This window comes from Phalacrocorax aristotelis, chromosome 2 (assembly GCF_949628215.1).
Source record: "Phalacrocorax aristotelis chromosome 2, bGulAri2.1, whole genome shotgun sequence".
Taxonomy (NCBI): Eukaryota; Metazoa; Chordata; class Aves; order Suliformes; family Phalacrocoracidae; genus Phalacrocorax; species Phalacrocorax aristotelis.
The window spans coordinates 97,032,219-97,054,578 of NC_134277.1; the positions used below are offsets into that span (position 1 = coordinate 97,032,219).

At 39.5% G+C, this 22,360-nt stretch overlaps 1 protein-coding gene across 1 annotated transcript in view; it reads left to right on the top strand.

Moving 5' to 3' along the window:
• The first annotated feature begins 425 nt into the window (after positions 1-425).
• The window catches only part of LOC142053177 (poly(rC)-binding protein 3-like), a 429,523-nt gene continuing 407,588 nt past the window's right edge, over positions 426-22,360 (top strand). Inside the window, exon 1 of the mRNA XM_075084443.1 lies at positions 426-514. The gene's annotated coding sequence lies outside the window, so the exon portion shown is untranslated. The remainder of the gene's footprint in view (positions 515-22,360) is intronic.

Here is a 22,360-nt window from a genome sequence, read left to right on the forward strand (position 1 = left end):
GCTGTAGTGCCTGAACGGTGGGACAGCAACTTTAAAAACTCATGCATTTAACACTGATGAAAGGAAAACATATTTGAAATGTGCAAAATTAGCTAGTAGAATTGATTGCCATAAGATACTAGAGTAAAACACTGGAAACTTTCCTCATGTTATCACTCTGCAACTAAATAGGACAGTGTAAAAGATTCTGAAACTTACTAAGCAATGCTCTCCCCAGAGTGCTTATTTGGAAACTATCTCTTGGGGTTTTTAGTTCTCAATATTGGCTACTGGTGAAGGCAGGAGGTAGGAATTATTTGAATTATAGTATCATCGGAAATGATTGTTCCAGTGCATTCATATGCCACATTTGGTCTCTATGTCCTCTCTGTCATAGGAAACCATCTTACATTTGGAGCAAGAAACATAAATTCCTTTGGCTGTCCCTTATCTCTAAGGGACCTGATGCATGAGTGGACTAGAGAAAGGAAAGACAGAAAAACTCCAAAGACCTACAGACCATCTCGCCGGCAGGGTGAGTAAATGTCCCGGCATCTCAGCCTTGCATTATCAGGTACGCAACAAGTGATCCTGCTCTAAGCGTTGCCTCAGGAATTTCCTCTCCAGTAATTTTTGCAAAAAAGATGATAAAAATGTTTCCTGTTTCCAGGTCTCTGACACTGGTGCCCTACATGTGTTCAGAAGTACCAGGATAGACACCTCTTATATTTTCATGTTAAGCCTTGAGCATGCATTTAAAAAAATGGACAGTGCTGTGTCATGGGATTTTTTATGTATGTGGTACTGTTAAGGCCCTTTTCAAATTGTGTGGGTGAAATAGAAACATCTAACTATTACTGAATCAGTCCAAACTCTTCATGATTCAAACAGAGATCCAAAAGAGGAAAGAAAGGAAGAAAACTCATTTTCCCAGTGCTGACTGTACTTACAACTCCCACAGATCTGGGCCTGTGTTCCCTGTTTTCCCTAGGCAATTTTTTCTTGCTTACAAAATGCAATGAAACAAATTACCTAGCTGAGCAGCAAATGTGTAGTCGACTTATGTGATAGCCAGAACCTAATTATATGATCCCCTTTTCTTTCTGGGTTTGCCTGTTCCAAAAAATGGTAGAGGCAGAGATGGCAGCAGAGTCTGGAGCATTTCCACCAGTTGATAGCAATGAGCCAGAGGGTCTGTCAACTACCAACAAGCCAATCCCACAGATTCAAGGGTCCCATGTACAGAGGATAATATGTTTCAAAAAGATGATCTAAATCAAAACAGATGATTAACATGACAGAAAATCCAAACAAAACCTGAAGATGACCTTGGAGTCCTCTGGCTGGTGTTGCTACAAAAGACATGATGAAAATGTTGCCCTCTTCCATTGGGAAGGCTGGAAGTCCCTCTGAGTGAGTGCCTCCCCACTGCATTTCTGCACCCTAAACATTGGAAAGGCCCTGTCTGTTTCTGTCTTCTGTGCCTGGGCAAAAAGCATGAACTGAATGAGTAGAGCAAACCCATCTTCCCTGCAACCCAGGCCCAGTGAACATTTTTATTTTAAAGAAAATGTAGAGCAGCTGAATCATGGTTTTAGCTGTGTGACAGCCCAGCCCAGCTAGGAACCTTGAGGCAATTTGCCAGAGCCTGCAACACGATAGAACAAAATGGAGGGTGCTCCAAACAACAGGTACTTCCCTGCCAACAGCTCTCTGATATGCAATGCAATATCTAGCAGTATAATAGTGCCTTTACAATTCATACTAGATGATGTATTTAGAAAAAATTTAGGCTGTTTTTCTTCGCATACTAGCAACGTTCCGATTTTGGTTAAAGTCTTTTCCTTACTGCACATTCTTTGAGGGGATCTGTGTAAGCAAAAGTTGTCTGGACTTTGCCTTACTGTCCAGTTAGAAGAAGGGGAATTTTGCTATTTTTGCTTTTTGTTTTAGCTTTTTTTGTTGTTGTTTGTTTTCAGTAAGTACTGTTCTGCATGTGTTGAAAGATTACGCTGGTGCACAGAATTTTTGCAGAAATGAGACTATTCCCTGAACCTGATGGCAACAGCAACCACAGCCCTGTTCTCTGCTGCTGGACTCTGGGAGCTGTAGGAAAAGATGTTCAGGGGCTGGGGAGTCACTTTTTTGCTCTGGCAGCTGCTTCTTGCCCCCTTGTGGAAAAGGCAGCAGAGCAGATACAGCCTGCGGGCACGGGTTTGTCCGTACTTCATAAATAACACAGTGTCTTCCTCACAATGTAATTACACTCTCTTGTTTTAATACAGCAGTGTACTTTCTGAACCTCCACTTATTTCCCCCTTAGTTCTACTTTATTTTATATAATATCTGTGCAATGGAGATGGGCTTGACATGCATTGACACAGTGATGCCATTAAGTGAGGGCCAGTAGGACTGAGAACAATAAAGGTGTTCAGTAAAGGTGTCAACATAGTTGAAGATTAAAGTTAATATTATTTTTAGTCTTAAAACCATTTCTATATGTATTGCTTTTGTAATTCACATATAAAATAAAATTGTGCTCAAACTCAAATCTTATTGAAGTTTCATGAACAATACTACAGGGAAAATCAGTAGTTGGTAAATGATTAAATGTATAATTAAAGGTTTCACATTTAATCCTGTCACTGCAGTGATTTATGGTTTCCATTATTTTGTCTAAGTAATGCACTTCTTTTTTTCTAGTGTTTTTTCTTTCCTTCATTGTTGTTAGTGTCTGTAATCTTATGGTAAGGAAATTTATCACAAGGACAACATTTTTGTCCTCAGCTGCAAGGTACAGAGGAGAGTTAAATCAAAATATAGAAGATGCAATACACTTCCCACTGCAGTGGGTGGGAGAATTGTGAAGCATTTACAATGCTGGGCCAGAAATGCTTTAGGTGTAAGAACAAAGGGCAGGATGTAGTCACTGTGCTTCTCTGCTGTCATATTTAGGGCTGAAACAGGTGTCTTCAGTAGCCTGTCCCGGGAAGGCTCAATAAAGACATAGGGCTGGGACACACAATCTCCCTCTGTAGTGCATGCCAGGATTGGGTGGAAACCTGCAAACGCAGCAGAAACTGGCTTGAAATAGCCCATAGGAAAGGCTGAGCAGAGCCCAGTGCCTACAGGGTGCAGAGTCCAGGCTCTTCTCTGGAGGTAGGTCCCCGTAGCAGGGGTTTTTAAAAGGACTTATTAGGCTTCATGGTGATCCTTGCAGCCCACCAGATATGTGGGAATTCATTGCTTGTGTGATACCGAGGGATCTTCCCTGCCTCACCAAGTTGCCCAGCCACTGGGCTGTGCTATCCTCTCGCAAGGCTTTCTGCCACCTGCCTGAAACTTGCAACTTACTTCACTCTGGCAGGGATGTAGTGGCACTGGTGGACCACTCCCCACTCGTGTTTTCCAGAACAGCTTGCAGTTCTGCTGGAAAGTGAGTGTCCATGCCACCTCAGAGAGGGGCGTACCTGGAAATGAGATCTCTCACACCCAAGCGAGTGCTCCAGCTATATGCTTGTGTAATACAGGATACCACCTCTTCCAGCTGCACCCTAGAAAATGAGGGTGTTTCCCAAGAAGTACAAATTTGCCTGTGTCTGTTAGGTGTATGCTGAGCAGATTCGAGATTTTGGGGCTTAGATGTTGTTTCAGGGTCACAGGGGCTCCTGAATTTGAGATGAGCACCTTGTTGCCAAGGTGGAGATGTTTGTGGGATGATTGTGTGAGAAAGGAGCTTCAGCAGCCACTGACCGAGCATTTTCTGGTGGTGGTTTTCATATTCAGACACATAAATTTGTATGTGGTCCAAATTTCCTTTTGGCCAAGAACCCACCTAAAGAAATAAGATTTCTTCTTCTACCAACATACAGTACGAAGATTCCTCTTAGAATTACTTCACATGAGAATTGCTGTTCTTTTCCAGACTGTTGCAGGATGAAATAGCTTGAGTTTTATTTCTGGTTGGGAGTTTGAATTCACACCCACGATAAATTCACCTAGAGCTGTTAAACTGAGCAGAAAAAAGATGTTGCAGTCTTCGCTGTTCTAACCTAAACATGGCTTGTAGATGCACTTGTTGACAGTTCACAGCATTGTTTAATACAGTTTTATTATGCTCTCTTGAAGGTATTGTAATTTACATTCTCCATACTATTGTATAATGTTATTATGTCCTTATTCTTTGTCTCAGTGAAAATATTGGGGCCATTTTGTTTTAATCCTCTGCAACAGTTACAGTAGAAACTTCTGAGGAGAAGAGATCTTTACAGAATTGTAGCAGAATAAAAGAGCATAAAAGCATGGATTTTCTTGAGAAATGGTTATGTAGAAAAGGACTTCTGTTTTGTCTTTCTGTAGTATGTCTCTGCCTTTTGGGCAAGATTTTCATTGCCCTAATATTTTTCAGCTACTGTTTCCTTTTTGTTGTTTCTTTCTTTTTTTTTTTTATTGTTTGTTTATTGGCCCAGTGTTTTAAGATAGTCAGCCAACAAGAACATGCTGTTCCAGGAAGGTCTAAGAAGTCAGAACTCCAGTACTGCCTTTCTTAATGTTTTTGGGGGGGATGATATTGCTGCTTTTTGAGCAATTGTGTGTTTGCTTTAGGGAGGGACTTGTTCACATTTGCGATTTTTCCTTGAGTGATAATAGCTAGTTTTAAATCTAGCAATCTGCATGAGAAGTTCCTGTTACTCTGTTCAATCACCAGACCTTTAATTGGCAGCCTGGCATTTTCCTTGCCATCGCAGTTCCCATTTATATCAGAGGTCCCTCAAAATTTCCTAACAGCTTTCTTCAGGTCTGACTAATCTAAGTAATGGCTGGTCATTACTGCTGCTTCAGAATAATATTTAAATATGTGTAACAAATCCAAGACTACAGCAGTATTATGTTGTTCCTTCTTACTCAGCTCTTCCTATTCTTGAAAGTCTCTTGGTATAATTATTTCATGGCTACAAAAAATAAATGTAGTATCAGCTACCTTTTAGGATGGGTTGGGGTTGGCTGTATTTCTAGTCTTGCACTGGGAAGCGCAGGTGTATCTCACAGTGAGGTGGATGGTCCCAGTGATTTCAGCAGGCTTCCATATGAGTCAGTTTAAAGAGTGCAGCATTTGCCTTCCTCATGAGAAGCTTCCAGAAGAGCATTGCTGTGACCTGCCGTCCATAATATTTAGCCTTGTCTGTGCTTAGGAGTGAATAATTTGTATTTTGGAACTGTCATATACACGCTTATTTTGAAAACACTGTGATTGGTTGTCTTTTTTTTTCATTTATCAGACAAATGCCTTCTTTTCACAGAAGACTGAACAGCTTTTGCTTCTTCTGAGCCATTGAAACCTAGCGTGTTAATTCGTTTGAGCTTGAGGATTACTGCCCTTTTAGTGTTTATGATCAAAAGTGTTAGCAAGACCCTTGGGGCAAATGCTTTTCTGGAATGAAATGGCACGGGTTATTTGAAGTCAACTGGTTGAGCCATTCCAATATACACAGAGAGGAATTTGGTCCCTAGTCCACAAGCCAATGGGGTGTACTGGAGTTTTTACCTACACTGCTGGCATATAAAAGAATACAAGTTTGTAGGCAGAATATTTTTTCTGTCATCTGTCTGACTCAGTATTGGTTGAACTTTTTAGGTACTACAGCGTTCCATATGCCATATTAAAATTTAAGAGATAGATTAGATGCTTTCCTGTACTGGGAAATCATGTGCAAAGTTTGAGGCCTGTAGTGTAGGATACAAAAATTACAGTCGAGATCCCTGAGAATGCAAGTTCAAAACAGAATCTTTGCTGCTCAGATGGCAGTCCTGTTGAGACAGAAAAGGTCCTTTTCTTATATCTCAGTACATCTTTCTGCCTTTTTAGCATGCAGTTCTTATGTGACATTACAGGTGTTCAAAAAGCATGGGCAAAACCTGGTTTTGGTAAATCACAAGGAAGACCACACATAAGGGAAATGGTGCTTGTTTTCTAAAATGCATATATTTTGTTATGCATTGCTGAATAGCGGGGGCAGGCAGCTAGGAAGAGTTGGTTCAATGAGAGGCTTATGCAGAGGAGAGTTAGCATTGTGATGTGAATGCATGTATGAGTTTTTATTGCTCACTTGCTTTCAGGCTAAACTTTTCCATCACAAGAACCTCAAGCCACAGAGGCCTCAGGACCTGCACAAGAACAGTTTTTCTGAGAGGGGATTGTCACTTTTTTGATCACTGAGTTCTTCAAGAATTTTGATAGGCATCACATAAAGTTTCTGGCTGAAGCAGTGCATCTGCAATTTGACTTGGTAAGCAGAGACATGCAGAGAGCTGGTCCCAAGGTGCAATGCCCGCAGCTGATTTCTGCCATTTCAAACACAGGACAACGTTGTGCAAAAAATCAGACACTGAAGCTGTTTCTTTAATTCTCTCCTGTTCTGCTGTGCTGAAGCCAGATGATATAATCCACCTGCTCCCCTCTTATGTTTGCTACAAAGGAATAAAGTGCCATTCCCAAGAGCTGCTGGAGTCAGACTGTCCTGGAATTTGTGGCAGGGACTCTACTTTCCTGTAGCACTATAATGTACCAGGATGAAGATTTGTAGCAAAATGGGATACACTCAGAGAGAGAAATAAATGATGTTAAATTTAATGATTGTGCGATATACCCTGATTCTCAATTTCCAGATTTTCAATAAAAACCCTATAAAATTATTATGAACACTTTGCAGATATTATTGGGTTAACCTGGACTGTTAGTATTCAGGAGAGCAGCACAAGTTGTCTGGAACTTCATAGCCAGACCTTTTGATGTAACAGAAAGGTAACATTTCTCTTGCTAACCACCTAATCCATACAAGAAAAAATGACTGAGAGAGAGACTCAATTTATTTCCCACAAGCCAGTAACAAGCTACCTCTTCTTGCTTACCTCCCACTGCATCTGCTTTGATGAAATAATTGTATACATTTTTGCTGAAATATTAGCATGAAATAATTAATATTTTCATTTAAAGTAATGTGTGTTTGAGCATCTTGGTTAATTCTATATTAAGGTGGAAGATGTTATTTTATTCACTGTTTCTGGCAGCCCAAGGTTGTACATAAAGCTGAAGTTTATTAAGTTGCTCTTCCAATTGTAAGCAATAAAAAAATGCTTCTGTTTTGCAAGACAAATAGTGAACTTGGGGTACTATTATTTAGCCGTTTTAAAGACTGATAGCAAGGTAGCAATTGCTCTGTGGTATTACAGAGTTTTATGGGTTAGCCTAACACATAATCATGTTTTTTGATAGATACAAAATAAGACTGAAAAGTATGGCAGCTTTTTTAGTGAGACTTTTTTTTTCTTGATATACAGTTTTGTGGACTGGGAGGGGGGAAAAAGGTAGAGTGAATGGGAATCCCTGGGGAATTTTTGAGGCTGAATGGAAGGAGAACATTTCTGATGGGTTTGATAGGAGAATGACTGGCTTCCTCATTTGTGTGATTGCCTCTGGCTTTTGTATTTAAGAGGCAGTAAAACTTCATCGATGGGCAAGGAAGATGCTTCAGAGCAATAAAGATTGAAGGTTAATGAATATGAGAGTATCTTAAGTAAATGAGGAAAGCCTGTGGGAAAGGCCAGAATGGCTGGAGCAATATTCAAATGAACAAAATAAATCCAGGAGATGGGGAAAAGGAGAATTGGTGTGATAGCGTTGATAATATTTTTGTTTGTACAATCTTTGGGATTTATTCACTGTTTAGTCTTTATGCATATAAATATAACTCCTGCCAACCTGGGTTTGAGTGTATTTGACTCCACTTACTACATTAAATTTTTCTCCATACTCACCAAAACTTTTTGAGAAAAATACTCTAAATTACAACCCAAGGTAACTTAAAAGGGTTTATGTTAAAATTGAGAGATCCTTAAGTAAGCAAATTGAATATCAAATCCATATTCACACAGCTCTCTAGCCTTTTGGCTTTCTTTTTCCTCAGGCAACCCTGGACTAGCCTGGGAGATTTTACTGACTTCAAATGCATTAAATATATTGATCTGCAGAAAGCTTTGGCGTCAGGCTGTCTGTAGCCTGTGTCATGGTGTTGGAAAGGAAATGCTTTTGCCTCTGTCTACAGAAGAAACAAAATGAAAAACATTATCAGGGTTTCAAATCACAGTGGAAGCTGGCGAAGCCAGGGGAATTGGCTAATAGCAGCTGGATTGCAATTAGTGGGGAAGAACTTGGCTAAGAGCAGCAATGATTCTTTTTAGCATCTCAGAAAACTTTAAACAGTGTATTTTTTTGAAAAATTATTTGTTCAAAAATAACCTATATAGTCAGTATATACCTTCTCACCAGAGTCAGCAGCATTTTGGAGGGGATATTTCACTTGTCCTTTCCCATTTATAACATCATGTTCTTTCTTCATAGTGGGGTTCCCTTGATATCAGTACAGTCTTCACTGAGTTCTGGACTAGCTTCCGGCTGTGAGGGGATCATATAAAGCCACTTAATTTTGTCTCCTATTTTTCTTTACTTTTTCAGTAAGTTGCTTCTGTTCAGTGATTTATCCCTCTGAGTCTCTTAGTGCTTAATCGGGTGAGAGGTTAGTTATGTTAATACTGCTCCCCTTGCAATAACAACTCATGGAAATTGTCCTCCCTCAGCTTATCACAAGAGCACTGAGTCCAGGCTCCAGCTGCAACAGGGATTGAATGGTTGTAGTTTTTCCATCATAAAGTTTAACTGAAAAAAATGTGACTTCGGTCATTGAAACCAATCTGTGTTCACCAAAAACAGCTAGAGAATATGACTGCTGTCCTGAATCACCTCTTATTCCATTAAATAACTTTTTTCCCTCAGTAATTGCCTGAAGAAACTTTTCCTTTAATCAGGCCCAAATAGGACTTTCAAACACCTTTTGCTGACCTCCTGAGTCATCCTGTCTTTCCTTTTGTCATCACACCTGCTCTAGTATATAAATCCCTTTGAGAAGGCTGTCATAGTTCATCTTCAATTTAGCAGGGCTCTCTGCCCTGTTATAGGCTGGTTGTTCCCCAGTTGAGCTCCTTTGAAAATTAGAAGCCTTCTAACTTTTGGCGAAGACAAGTTCAAAGCCAGTTAATTCATATTTGTTTTATTGCCAATATTGTCCTTTAGCTTAAATGGTTTTGCCTTTCTGTTGCCTGTGAAAGTTTCTCAGGGTTTATTTTTGTGAGATGACTTTTCAGGTTAGTGAGGTGAGTTTTGTTGTTCTGCTATTTTGATTAGGTGTCTGTCTATTTTCTCCATTTTTAAAGTCCCTGTTTTAGGATGTGTAAAAAATATGGTCACTCAGCTTTTCAAATTATTTTTTCCACCAGTTTCTACAGGATTGATGTTTCCTTATGTAAACACATTTCTTGATATATCTTGGGCTCTCCTACAGAGAGAGAGTTTATTGGTAACTTGTCGGCATCTCAAGTAAGATGAATCTTCCCTAGGTTTGTGTATCTGTGTTTGAACTTGTCACCTTGGGCTGTTTGTATAGCCAATGGAGAGAAATAGGTAGAGCTAAGGTGAGATTAATATGACCTATTTTAGGCATCTAATTTAGGATGAAAGGAATCACAACCTAAATCTCTGAGAATCATGGAAGCCTGAGGTGGCTTACATTGATCAGAATTTCTGCATTTAATCAGAATAATCCTACTCCTTCTGACTGGCGGATTAGCTCCTGGTTTATAGTGGTAATTCTTGTTGCTGTCTGAGTGCATGTCCTTGTGTATATAATGGGAACACACTAGAATATAATGGTACTGGTTCTCAGTTCTTAACATATGTTATCAAATGATGAAGACAAAAACTTGTACAAAATGGACCTATTTTCTGTATGTTCATGGAGTAATAGACATAGAGGGCTGATTCTGCACTTCATTTTGCAAAATGCATGGATTTTTGAACTGTCTCCAAGACTTGAAAGAAGTTGATTGTCAGCAAAGCAGGAGTCTCTCAGACAAAAACTGCCTTTTTTTTTCCAGCTACTTAAAGCTGTTAGATGTCAGACAGGGCAGTGGGACTTTTTGGCTGCTGCCAAGGAATAGGAAGGCAGACAGAGAACTTCAGACAGTGTAAAACTTTCTTGTTAATGGTTTCAGTTGAATAACACTTTCTGTAATCTGACCTACTAGGTAACAGTCAAGTAATATCACTGAGGACCTAGAGTAGATCAAGAATTTTCAAGGTTGGTCAGTGCTATGCAGACTCTGAAGGACATACAAAAGTGTTCAAAATGCTTGAAGGCCAATTTTCAATCTCATGCTAAAGCCAAGGATTAGTTTGGGCTTGTATTGATTTAATGTTCTCAGTCAGTCTCTTTTCTAAGGAGGCAACAATGTCTGTGAAGGCTTGCTGAATGACAGTTATTCAGAATTATTTGTAACAGCCTATTTGGAAATGCTTCACAGTTGTCTGGAAGCCTTGTAAGTAGTATATCGGGAAACATACTCAAAGCTAGTACAAGGCTATAAAAAAAGTGAGTCCTCCAACACATATACTGGTGGTCAGTGATCGTAAGAGTTAAGGAGTCTACCTGTATGTAAAAATGTATCTAGCTTCCCCAGCCCTCTCCCCAAAGTGGTATTCCTTAACCAGAATGACTGGTCCTCAAACCAAGGAATATTAGTCCTTCTGGGCTGGAGGGTGGTGCAGTCTGGGAAAACACTTTCCACTTTGGTGGGGAAGGGGGAAGCATGTTCCTTCATCTGCACGCAGTGTGTGTGTTCAGAGCTGCTCAGATACAGAGAAGTGAGATGGGTAAGAGGAGTGTATGCAGCCAAGACAGTCCAAAGCCTCTGGATGAGCTGGTGCTTTGTGTGGGCCAGGGTGGGGTAGACACTTGCGTTCTTTGGTGCGTGCACCCAAAATGAATGGAGAGGCGGTTATTGCCGTGAAATGTAAAGGGAATTAAATTCCCTGGTGGATATCGAAAGAGGTTTGGATTAGGTATTATGTCTTGCTCCATGTAAATGGAAGTCCCACTTGCAGGCTTGTCTGCTAAGGCAGAAAACGAAGTGTATAGCTTTTGTGTGTTGTCCCTTTATAGGTTTTCAACCATTGGTTTGTTTACTTTCATGGCAAAGTTACACTTTCTGAAATGATGACAGCATTAATCTAGTTTACATCTGCTGATACGATGGCTGTGCATCACCTTGATGGTTTATGAAGGGACAAAACCAATTTTATTACTGAGTCATTCTTACTCACAAGTCAGCCTCTGCTGTTTGACTTGGAACACATGGACTTCACCGTACAGTTGTGCTTTTGTGGGGGCAGAGCTGATGGATGCTGTACAGAATCTGTGTTCCCCCAGACAAGCAGCTGCCAGAGCCTTTTGATGTCACTGCAGAATTTCCCTACTTCTTTATCCTTGCAGTTGCTCCTATGGTTGTAGGACTTAGGAATTAATTTAGGGCAGTGTGGATCATCTAAGACTATGTTCCTGCTCAGTTTGTAGACCTTGCATAAGATCTACTTCTTAATTAACAGCACTGCCCTATATAGTCTAATGATGCTGTTCCCAATTCATATCACTCTTTTCACTATCATCCATATCACACTTCATTATCACTTCCTATCACATTTTTCACTGTCATTCCATTGCCGGCTTACTGAAGACTTTTGTAAGCCTGCTATGAATGATGAGAGCTCCTTTTCTTTCTCATTTGGCTGTACTTGCTGTCATGGCATGACAGTTTTATGGGTTGCTGGAGAGCAAGTGTTTAGCCTGTTTTCTGGAAAGCAACTCTTTAGGGATTGTATTTTTTTGTGCTATTGTTTTTGTTTTTTTTTTTACCTTGGGAATAATAACTGTTGTAATTACAGGTATTATAAGGATTGGAGTTTCACAGGACCATAATGCTGGTGCTATTAATCTCTTCTCTAATATAATCTGCTGTTGCAGTCTAAGGATCACCACTGGCCTTTAGAAGACTACCTCTGGAGCTTGTACTTGCTGACAAGAGGTTGACCTTGATGCCATTTCCAGGCCTAAAATGTTGTGTTTGGAACATGCTGGATTTGTTTTGCTGGCTTTTAAAGCACTTAATTCTTGAAAGAAAACAAGGTTTATTAGTGAAGTTGTGCGGTATGTTTTAAAACTAGGTCTGATCTAAGGGTCATCCTACTACTTGTGAGTCGAACTTATAATCACTGATTTGTGAAACACTGTCTTAAACAGCAAAGGTGAAATACTTTCCTTGTTTTATGTGGCCTCATCATTAACCCCTTCTCCTGTGGTATGACAAATGGGGCTTCTCCACTGCCCCTGTGAACAAGTGCAACTAATAACTTGAGCTGCTTGCTGTATTGGAATTACTACAAATCCTACTAATCTATGTGAAATCAACTAAAATAAAATTAAGATTCCATACAGCTTGTATCCAGAAAAGGAAATTGAATATTCCCAAATCTGAAATATCTCAGGATGTACTAATCTACATACTACAGTACTGCTTCATTTCAAACTTGTAGGATTTTAAACATTTAAAATCTTCTCCACAGGTTACATGTGTAGTAAGTGTTAGTTCAGAATCATGTGTCTATATACACATATGCAAAAATGCAGGCTGGATATGCAGGCTGATACATCTATAGTTACCTAAAGTTCTCTTAAGACATTGAGTCTGACCATGTGAGCTGCTTTCTTTGGTCCTCTAGCAGTTTCTCCCCAACCAACATGTTCTGCTTCTCTCTTGTGGACTGATATTTCCCAGTTCTTGGCTTGCTGTAGAGCTGCCGATCCTCCTCAGGCAGTACTTGGGACAATACGAAAACTAATGCAGCTAGGGAAGAGAAAGGAGCCCAACGCATATGGTTATTCCTTTAAAAATACAGGTATTCCTTACTGAAAGAGATGAGGTGCAAAGGAGCAAAGATGCCTATTTCAGGTATAAAATGTTTTGACTCCTGAAGTATTTAGGCTATGAGTTTAAGGAGATAGAATAGTCAGAAAACCTATCTGAAATCAGGTCTTTTCAGATATTTCACAGGGGAGCAATGTGGATGATTCTAGTTCAGCTTTAAGAAACCTTTAGAGGTTTTGAAATTTGTCATTTTGTGCTCAAAGAAAAACACACCTTTGGACAGTGCAAAATCAGTTCATGTCAAAAAGTGTATTTTCAGTCTTGAGTTCAGTTGATTAAATAGAATTTTGGAGCCACAAAAGCTGTTTCACAAAATATTATCACATTACAGAAGGATTTCAGCTTTTAGAAAACAGTATGCTTGACAGAATATCTATTCCAAAATTTCTACCCCAAACCTTGTGGTTATAAGACCAACTAATTGTCTAATATTAGACAATTATTGTGGCCAATAGTATAGCGTTGATGATAGATATGATATATGATGATAAAATTCTAACAATCAGATTTTTTAATTGGTTTACAAATGTAAACAAGTGTTAATCCCCCTCTGTCTTTTTTCCTTTTTTTGTTGTTCCCCAAGTATGCTGGAAACAAAAATTTATAAAAGAAAACACTCTTTTGCTCTTTGATATCCAGGATGACACTTGAATTGTGATTTAACTTTTGTAAACTTGAATTAGTAGTCGTAAACTGCACATCAGCTGAGAACAGTATGAGTCCATTGTTAAAAAGGTATACTAGATAATTAGTAGTAAAAAAAAAAATCAGAACACTAAGTCGGTTATCGAAGTAGAATATAAGTTTTGGTTTAATTGTAGTACATGGAATTACTATGTGTACTATCTTACATTTCTGAGTGAACACCACATGAAAGACTGTTTATAAATTGTGATATGACTATGGATAAACTTTAACACATAAAACTTGACAGTTGGTAGGAAGAATAATCTCCTCAAGATGGATTGGAGTACAGGACCTATCTATGAAAACTTCCTAGCAAGTATAGTACTTTCTCATGAAAATATACATGCTACTTGCTTGTAATCAAGGTAATCCCATGTTTGAAAACATTAAATGCAGATTTTGTTGGAATAAAAAATACAAGATATTTGCTAGAATGTGCATTCTTTGAGGGAAAAGATTTCAATATGGCATATGAGATAGGTGCTTCTGTAAGAGTGTGAGAGGTGTCTTACAAAAGCCTCTAAAATGAGGCTTTTCAGCAGCAAGTCAAAGGACCACATTCACATTGCAAGATTGACCCATACGATCCATTGGACTTCCATCTTTTTTTCCATGCCCCAAACAACACTTTGTTTTGAGGTCCCAATGAGTTTAAGTGGCAGAGGGCCATCAGCCTAGGATGATCATGACTGGCTCGGGCTGGGGAAAAAAAAAAAGCTGGAGAGTCATCTACTTCTGTATTTCATTTCCTCTGCTGTATTCCTCCACAAATCTCCCTATCACTACCAGCACCTTGGGTCTCCTGCAGTGCCTTGCTCCACTTCTCTGCATGGCATCTGCAGGAGCTGATGCAAGACCTGATATGGGAGGAGCTTTGGTGTGAGATTCCAGTAAAGGAGGTTTTAAACTATGTACCCACTCCCTTTCTTCCAGCTGTGCTGGGTTACAGGGGTGCTGTCACTGGCTGCTATAGGCAAAGTCTCTGTCATGGCTAGCATGAGACCCGGTATGGTAGGAGTAAGGGAAGGATGGAGAGAGCAAGAAAAAAAAAATGAAGGAGAGTGCCCCAGCTTCTTGTCTCTTTCACTTGATAACTGGACTGGGATACTCCATGTGGTGGTAGCAGGGATATAGAGGAAGCAGAGATCAAAGTGGCAAATATGGAGGCGTATTGAGCCAGGGCACTAGGAGTGAATTTGTGAACTTCTCCACTATCAGACTAGTACATGTCTCATTTGCTTTGTTTTACCTGATCCTTCAGACTGTAATCTCTCTGGATCTGCATTTTTAATAACTTTTCTACAATTCTATGAGAAGTCTTTTTTTCATACAGTCCTACATATACTATTGTAGTATCCAAGAACAGCAATTCTTACATTCTTTATTCAGAGCGAAAATATTTTCTGTGTTCTATCTGAACCTTAAGGTGTATTTTGGATAGACTCAAGCAATCATTTGGACTCAGTTTTTGCTGATCAAAATAAAAATTGTCTGCATGCACAGAAAATCTAGTCACATAATAAATTTCTTTCAAGGCTTTTTACAATTTCTTACGTTAGATGTGTGAACAAAATCTTTTCCAGCCTTCTCCTTCTGTTTCTCATTATCATGCAAGACTACACTTAGCAGCTGTTTTGTAGCTTTCTGTAGAGAATTTCTCCAGTTCTGTGTGACACAGGATGTAGTAGTCTGACCATTGCTGGAGTGCTCCTATAAATTAAAAATATTCTTCAACTTCTAAGACAATAAAAACCTCACTACAAACTTCTGAAGGCCAATGCAGCATAACATATACATGTGGGTTTCTGACCCATGGAAACTCTCATCTGGTGCATATGTTGGTGTTAGTACAGGTCAAGTATGTTTTCTGGAGGCTCACAACCTGCATGTGTTCTTGCCTGCATCAGCCAAAACCACTTCTCCACAAACAAAAACTGTGATAATTCCCTGTTCCTTTGGAAGCTCTGTGGCCATCACTGCAGGAACCATAGTTCTCCTCCTTTGTCAGTGCACAAGAGAAAGTGGTATCTGAGGAAAGTATACATACCAGGCAGGAGAATGTTAGTACCAGGCTTCCTCTGCATTAAACACAGCATGCCATTCTTCATGTAAAAGAAATCTTTTCTGTCAATACCAGGTCTTGGTGACTCCAGTGACCCTGAGATATTTTAGTTCATAAATGTCATTGTACGAAAAGTACCTCTAAGTTGAATGGTCTGGTCCCATATCAGTTTTTAATTTCAAAACCTGATTTTTAGGAATGTTATTTAAATGACGGTCTGTGCTGAACAGAAACTGGTAAGCGCTGCTTTGCAAGGAGAAGGCAAGCATTGATACTTCTGTTGTTCTGGTGTAGCACCAAGAGCCACTTTTTGCTCTTAAAATCGAAACTGTAAAGCTCTTTCAACTACAAAAGATGACTGTGAAGTTTTGGCATCTTTTTGTTTCTTGTTTGCACAGCATCAAATATGATGGGGTCCTGGCCTGTGATTAGGACATCTAAATGCTGTGGTAGATCAGCAGAAATGGTTCTAAGTGGCAATTTGAAAACTGACTGTGACTCAGTCTCATTCCTAATGGCATGGCTTATTGAAAGTGTTTATCTTATGTTTCTGAATGATATCCATGTGATTCTAATATTGCTTAGATCATATTTATTAATGACTAGCTCAGTGGCAGTCAGCAGACCCAAAGCAAGGGAGACCCTGTATGAAAGCAGGCTTTCTGTTCATTTAGTCTGAAGACACAGTCTTGGTTTTTTCCTCAAACTAGTTGTTGCCATTTTCCCTCCGCTGAGGGAATGACAGCCCTCAACATTCTTAGTTTTATAATAAATAAGTAGGAAATTATTTTTTTGAAGGTGTGAGTTGCATCCACACTGCCACAATCTTTGTCTTTTCAATGAGCAGCATGGGAGATGAGAGAAAACATGTTAGAATTTACTATGCATTTCCCAAAAGACCCTCGAACAAGACGTAGGAGAAACAAGTAGATCCATTACAACCTTTGATAACAAATCAGTTCTTACAAAGTATATGGTCAGGTTGCATTTGGGGATGAGAGAGTGGACATTCGGGGGGTTTTATGGTTTTGTTTTTTAACAGATGTTATATAGTATACTTCAGGGCCTCAACGGACAGTTCACATTTCTCTTTTTGTTCCCGTTCTGAAGTACCAGGAAAACAATTTTAATCTTTTCTCACTTCCCTTCTGGCATCATTATAATATATTTCCTGGGCATCTTCTGAGATAAATGTAACAAGTGTTAGCACATAGCTATTAAATCTTCTAAGACTGTGAAATAGCTGTTCCTGTCTGTCCATTCGCAGCCTTGTAATAAAGCACCTTTTAACTACAAAATCTATCAAAGGTATATGAAAGTCCTCACATTCTGTGTTTTCCCATTCTGCTCCCTGTTAAGCCTCGAATGTACAAAATAACATCAATGTCAACTGTTACTTTAGATTTATGCATGCACAACAGAGAGTGTAATAGAATCCTCTTTTTTTATGGTTTCATCATGGGACTCAATTAATACAACCTTTGCTGTTCAATACTGATTTTGATACTTGTCCAGGATGAGATCTAGAATCCAGATGCTGTTTCAATCATGTCTTGTGCTTGGTAGTATAAATTATTATTGACTTTGTTTTAAGCTTAGAATTTGTTCCACTCCATGCTGTTTAAAACTTATCCCCCCCCAAGATCTGGTCTGCACTTGCGCACAGTGCATATTTTCTTCATCACATGCACACAGTAACTTATTATTTTTAGCTCATTGATCTCTATATTGCAATGCATGTGATATTTCTTGAGTGAAACAACCTTTCTATAAATTACAACATTTTTGGGAAAGGAAACATTCTAATGCTAGTTTGAGGCTTTTTAGTAATGTTTTTCTCCCCTTTATTACTTCTACCACAGAGATGATGTGATTTTAAGGCAGTAGGGATGAGGAACTTAGTCCTGCTATGTCTTCAAGCACATGTGTATCCTTCTTTCACTTAATTTAAACATCGTCCTAAAAAACATGGTCCACTAAAAATAAGTCTCTAGTAGATGTGAAGATGTCTGCCAGCTTTTTTAATCTGAAGATCAGGATACTTTTTCTTTTGTTTTCATCCTGCCTCTTCAGATTCACAGATGATGTTTTATTACAATGCCTGGGTTACTACAGGCAAGCTAAACAGTTGTCCTCAAAGTTATCTCCAAATTTTCTTGCTTTCCTGTTCTGTTCTGCCTTTATAATCAAGAAACAAGATACGCAATGAAATCCTCTGAGAAGAAATTTTATTTTACTAATAATCCCCGTTCCAGGAAGCTTTAAAGCCGTGTTCCCTTACTGTTTTGTAAAGGGATAATAAAAGTACTACTGAAACCAAATAAAAGCTTAACCTGAACTGAATTTCTCAATTCAGTGTTCCCATAGTAAACTGAATAATACCACAGCACATCTTTACCTTTTCCTAACACATTAAGGCCAGATGTTGTGTGGAGTGGGGTGCTGTTGTTCAAAACGCAAGTGATTTTATTCATAGCTTACTTCATTTGGGGAATTTGTAGAGCCACACCACTACACGGTCTCTTCCCTCCTCTCCCTGACAGTAACTGTATCTGCTCTAGTCAGATGCACAGCACTGCTGCACCTGCAGAGATCAGAGCCATCTGGTTTGTGTCAGTTGGACATACCATCATTTCTTAAAAAATTAGGTGGGTTTAACAGCAGTTTTAAGATACAGTATTTAACATAGGCTGCAGGGAAAATATGTTTCATACTGTGAATTCTGCATACATTTTTGACTCCTTTATAACCACAGTATTCAATTATCTCTCTCATAAACTTGGTATAAACTGTGCAGTGAAAGTAGTAGTGTGTGCTCCTTGCACAAACATAGAAGAAAGAAAGAGCCTGGCTTTTACCCCCTCCCTTCCCTTCCTCATTCTTCTTGAGGGCTTAGCCCTAGAGTAACAGCCTGATATTTGTTCTCAGCTCTGAGCACAAGGCCTGGGTTGGATTTCAGTGAGATTACAAGTCACACTAGGACTGTATCTTCCTCTCCTTACCTCCCCTCTAGCTGGTATGTGGTGTCAGGTGTTTTATGGTCCCACAATAGTATTCTCACTGATTAACAGAGTATTTGTTTCCACCTCAAACAAGGAGAAAAATATCAGTTTCTTAACAATTCAACATCACAACTTCCAGAAAAGTGATTTCAGATCACTTTAGGGAATATAACAATGTACTAGTACAAACTTCTTAACAAATTGCAGCTTGGGTACTTGCAGAATATAAGACAAACCAACAATAGATTATGAAGTAGAAAATGAATAGTGCTGATGCTGCAGTATTTTACTGTTGTTAGACATAAATTATTTGGAAGTATTTCTGGAAAGTGATATATCTGTCTTGATTCTGCTCCTGTGGTATTGTGGCTCCAGTGATTAAACATTAAATATTCACTCTTGCTTATTCCAGAACTGCGCAATGAATTATCCACAATGTGATCTGAAACGTGGCATTCATTGACATTAACTCCTGTGACTTGCTTCTAAATTTGATGCTTTTAATGTAGCCAATAAGGTGCTCATAAAGTTCTCTTATTTGCCCAGTCTGGCCCTAATCCCTGAATGAAACCTCTAGGTCTTTCTTATGAAATTGTTTAAAGTAATTTAGCACACTTATGCTGATACTAGTTAGACCTGCAGTCACACAGAACCTCACAGAATGGTTGAGGCTGGACAGAACCTCTGGTCCAGCCCCCCTGCTTAAGCAAGGTCATTTAGAACAGGTTGCCAAGGACCTGCTGGCAATGCTCTTAAAGCATGCCAGGAGGCTGCTGGACTTCTTTGTCATAAGGGTACACTGCTGCTGGCTCATGGTAAGCTTGTGGTCCACCAGGATCCCAAGGTTGTCCTCTGCAAAGCTGCTTTCCAGCCAGTGTTTGGGGGTATTCCTCCCCAGATGTAGGACTTTATACCTCCCCTTGTTGAAATTAATGAGATTCAGCTCTGTCTATTTGTCCAGCCTATCCAGGTACTGCTGAATAACAGGTCTGGTCAGTCACTCCTCCCAGTTTTGTATCATCTACAAACTTGCTGAGAGTGTACTCAGTTTTGTCAACCAGGTTATTAATGGAGGGGTTAACAGTATTGGCCCTAGTACAGACCCCTGGAGTGCACCATTAGTGACTAGTCTCCAGCTGGACTTTGTGCTACTCACCATAACCTTCTGGGCCTGGCAGCTCAGCCAGTTTCCAGTCTACGTTACTGCCTACTTAGCTAACCCATAGTTTGTCAGCTTGCCTAAGGATGTTATAAGAGGCAGTGTCAAAAGCCTTACTAAGGTCAGGTAAACAACATCCACTGCTCCAATGAAATCACCAAGCTGATCGCCTCATTGTAGAAGCTGATGAGATTGGTTAAGTATGATTTCCCCTTTGTAAATCCAAGATGACCACTCCTGACCATCTTCTTGCCCTTCATGTGTTTGGAAATGGTTTCCAAGATAAGTTGCTCTATCATCTTCCCAGGGATTAAGGTGAAGCTGATTAGCCTGAGTCCAAATCCACTCCTGTGTTAAATAATTCCTCCTGTATACAAAGCACAGATCACACCAAGTCCTTTGATTTAAAATAATAATAGTGATAACTGTCAAATATTTAAGCGTACTGACTGATGTTTTTTCAGGCTAGATCATTCTGCTCTGGGATGCAGCAATGTTGGCCAATCTAGTTTGGCGGCAGAGAGGCACTCCACCAAATGGAATTTTAGTAGTTCCTAGCATCTGCAAGCATTTATGAGAAGTAGGCAGACTCTATAATAAAAGGCATTTCTATCTTCATTATGGCATACTCTTCCTCCCAGAGAAAAAAACAGCAACAGGTTTTTCTGACCCTCCTTCCCTGTCTGTTGTTACCACTAAGTGTGCCTGCTGCAGAGGTGGCAACGGGTCAGTGAGGCCTTCTCACTCCCTCCTCATTCCAGGCTCTCACATGTCTCAGTCCTGAATGTTTTCTGCAACTGTAATTGGCAGGTTGATGTACCTGAAGGCAGCTACCCTTCAAGTGGAGCACTGTGCCTCGTTATAATTCATTTCTAGCCCATTATAGCTGTTGCTCATCTTAAAAGTATGGAATTGAGGTGGTCTTCCAGTGAATCGTGCTCCTTCTACAGTGACAGAAGGGGGGAGAAGCTTTTTAAGACAGCTATTTTGTCTGTGCTCACATTTTTACCACAGCAGCATGTTGTAATATAAAATTTAAGAGGTCAGTAAACAGCTCAGCAGTAATTGAGCAATTTGAACAAAAGCTTCTCCTCAATATTTGATGGTTGGGAGGGGGAGAGGAGGAAAGAGCCAGGGATCCATTGTTCAGTGTGTTGCCCCATTTTTAAAGAATCATGTGTAATAAGGATAGTAACTATTGTGGGACAATGACAGGCTCTTTTCCCAGATCATCTTTGAATTTGTTTTTTGAAATTGATTGTTGAAACATTGCCACTAATGAGTCCTGTGTCCTCCAATGAATGCAAAAATTGTGTGTGGGCATTGGGGGATTTACAGGTCTGAGCTGGTTATGTCCCACAGTGTGAGGCTTTATGACAATTTGGAACAGAAAGTTATACTGTGTGCAACTAATGAAGGTACTGATTCATGCTATTTTTTCTTTAAAGCCTTTATGCACTCTTTTCCTGACCTAAAAGTCTTTTAAAATATTCAGTCTATTATAAAACTTACTTTCATTAGGTGAACTGCATTAATCTAGTGATGTGACTGACTTTATGCAAAAAACTCTGCATGTTAATTATTAGAAATCTGATTGTTTTGTTTGTACTACCTGATCAAGATTTGTTTTTATAGGCTATTGGATCATGCTATAATCACTAATGGATGGTAGATTAACAAAGTACATGGATCTGAATTCTTCATCTATTTGCATCTCATCTCTGTGGTGATAACTTTCTAGAGTTACTGTTTAACCATTTTCAAGGAAAATTTAAAGGTCACTTTTGAATTCTCATTATAATTCTGTTAGTTGGATAACACTCCTATAATAAGTGACTTTACACCAATATAGACATGAATTTTGGCACAATATATCATATTTGCTTTCATTATTTGGATAGAAAGACTAGAAAGCATCATGGACTAAAGTAAATATAACAGTTTTTGGGAACAGCCATACAAACTGTTCTCAGTGAAATAGGAAATTCAGTGGTGTTTGACTCTAAGGATTTTGGTCTGACCCGTACTGGCTGCTTCACAGACTTGCAGTGTGAGTTTAGCATCATTCACATTGGTGCGCATGTGTAGTTGTGCGCAAATGGGGAAGTGGGGCAGCATCTGGTGAGGCAGGGCTGAGCAAGGAGACAGCAGCAGGATAGAAGAGACGAGGGGGCTGACAGCCAAAGCAGGCACTGCAGTGGCACCAAACCCAGACAGTGACCATGCTCATCCCTCCCAATATCCCACAAGCACACTAGGCCTTCATCTTCTCCACCTGGGAGCACCATGGAGCCCTGTGCAGAAGGACCAGTCAGTGACATGGGGGAAGTCCAGAGCCATTGCTTTTGAATTGCTTTTTCACTTCTAGATTTTGAGGGAGCAAGTTTGGTGCAAAGTGCTGCTCAGGAAAGTAGCGCTGTTGCTTTATTCCATATGCGCATATGCATGCACACACATACATTGTTCTTTAAATTTCATACCTGCTGTTGTCTCTAATGATTTTTGTTACATGACTGGAAGAGTGACAAGCTGTTTTTTTCAGGATGGGAGTGTTTTTTTAAAAATATCTTTAGTGGTGGAACTTGTTGGTCCTTAACATGT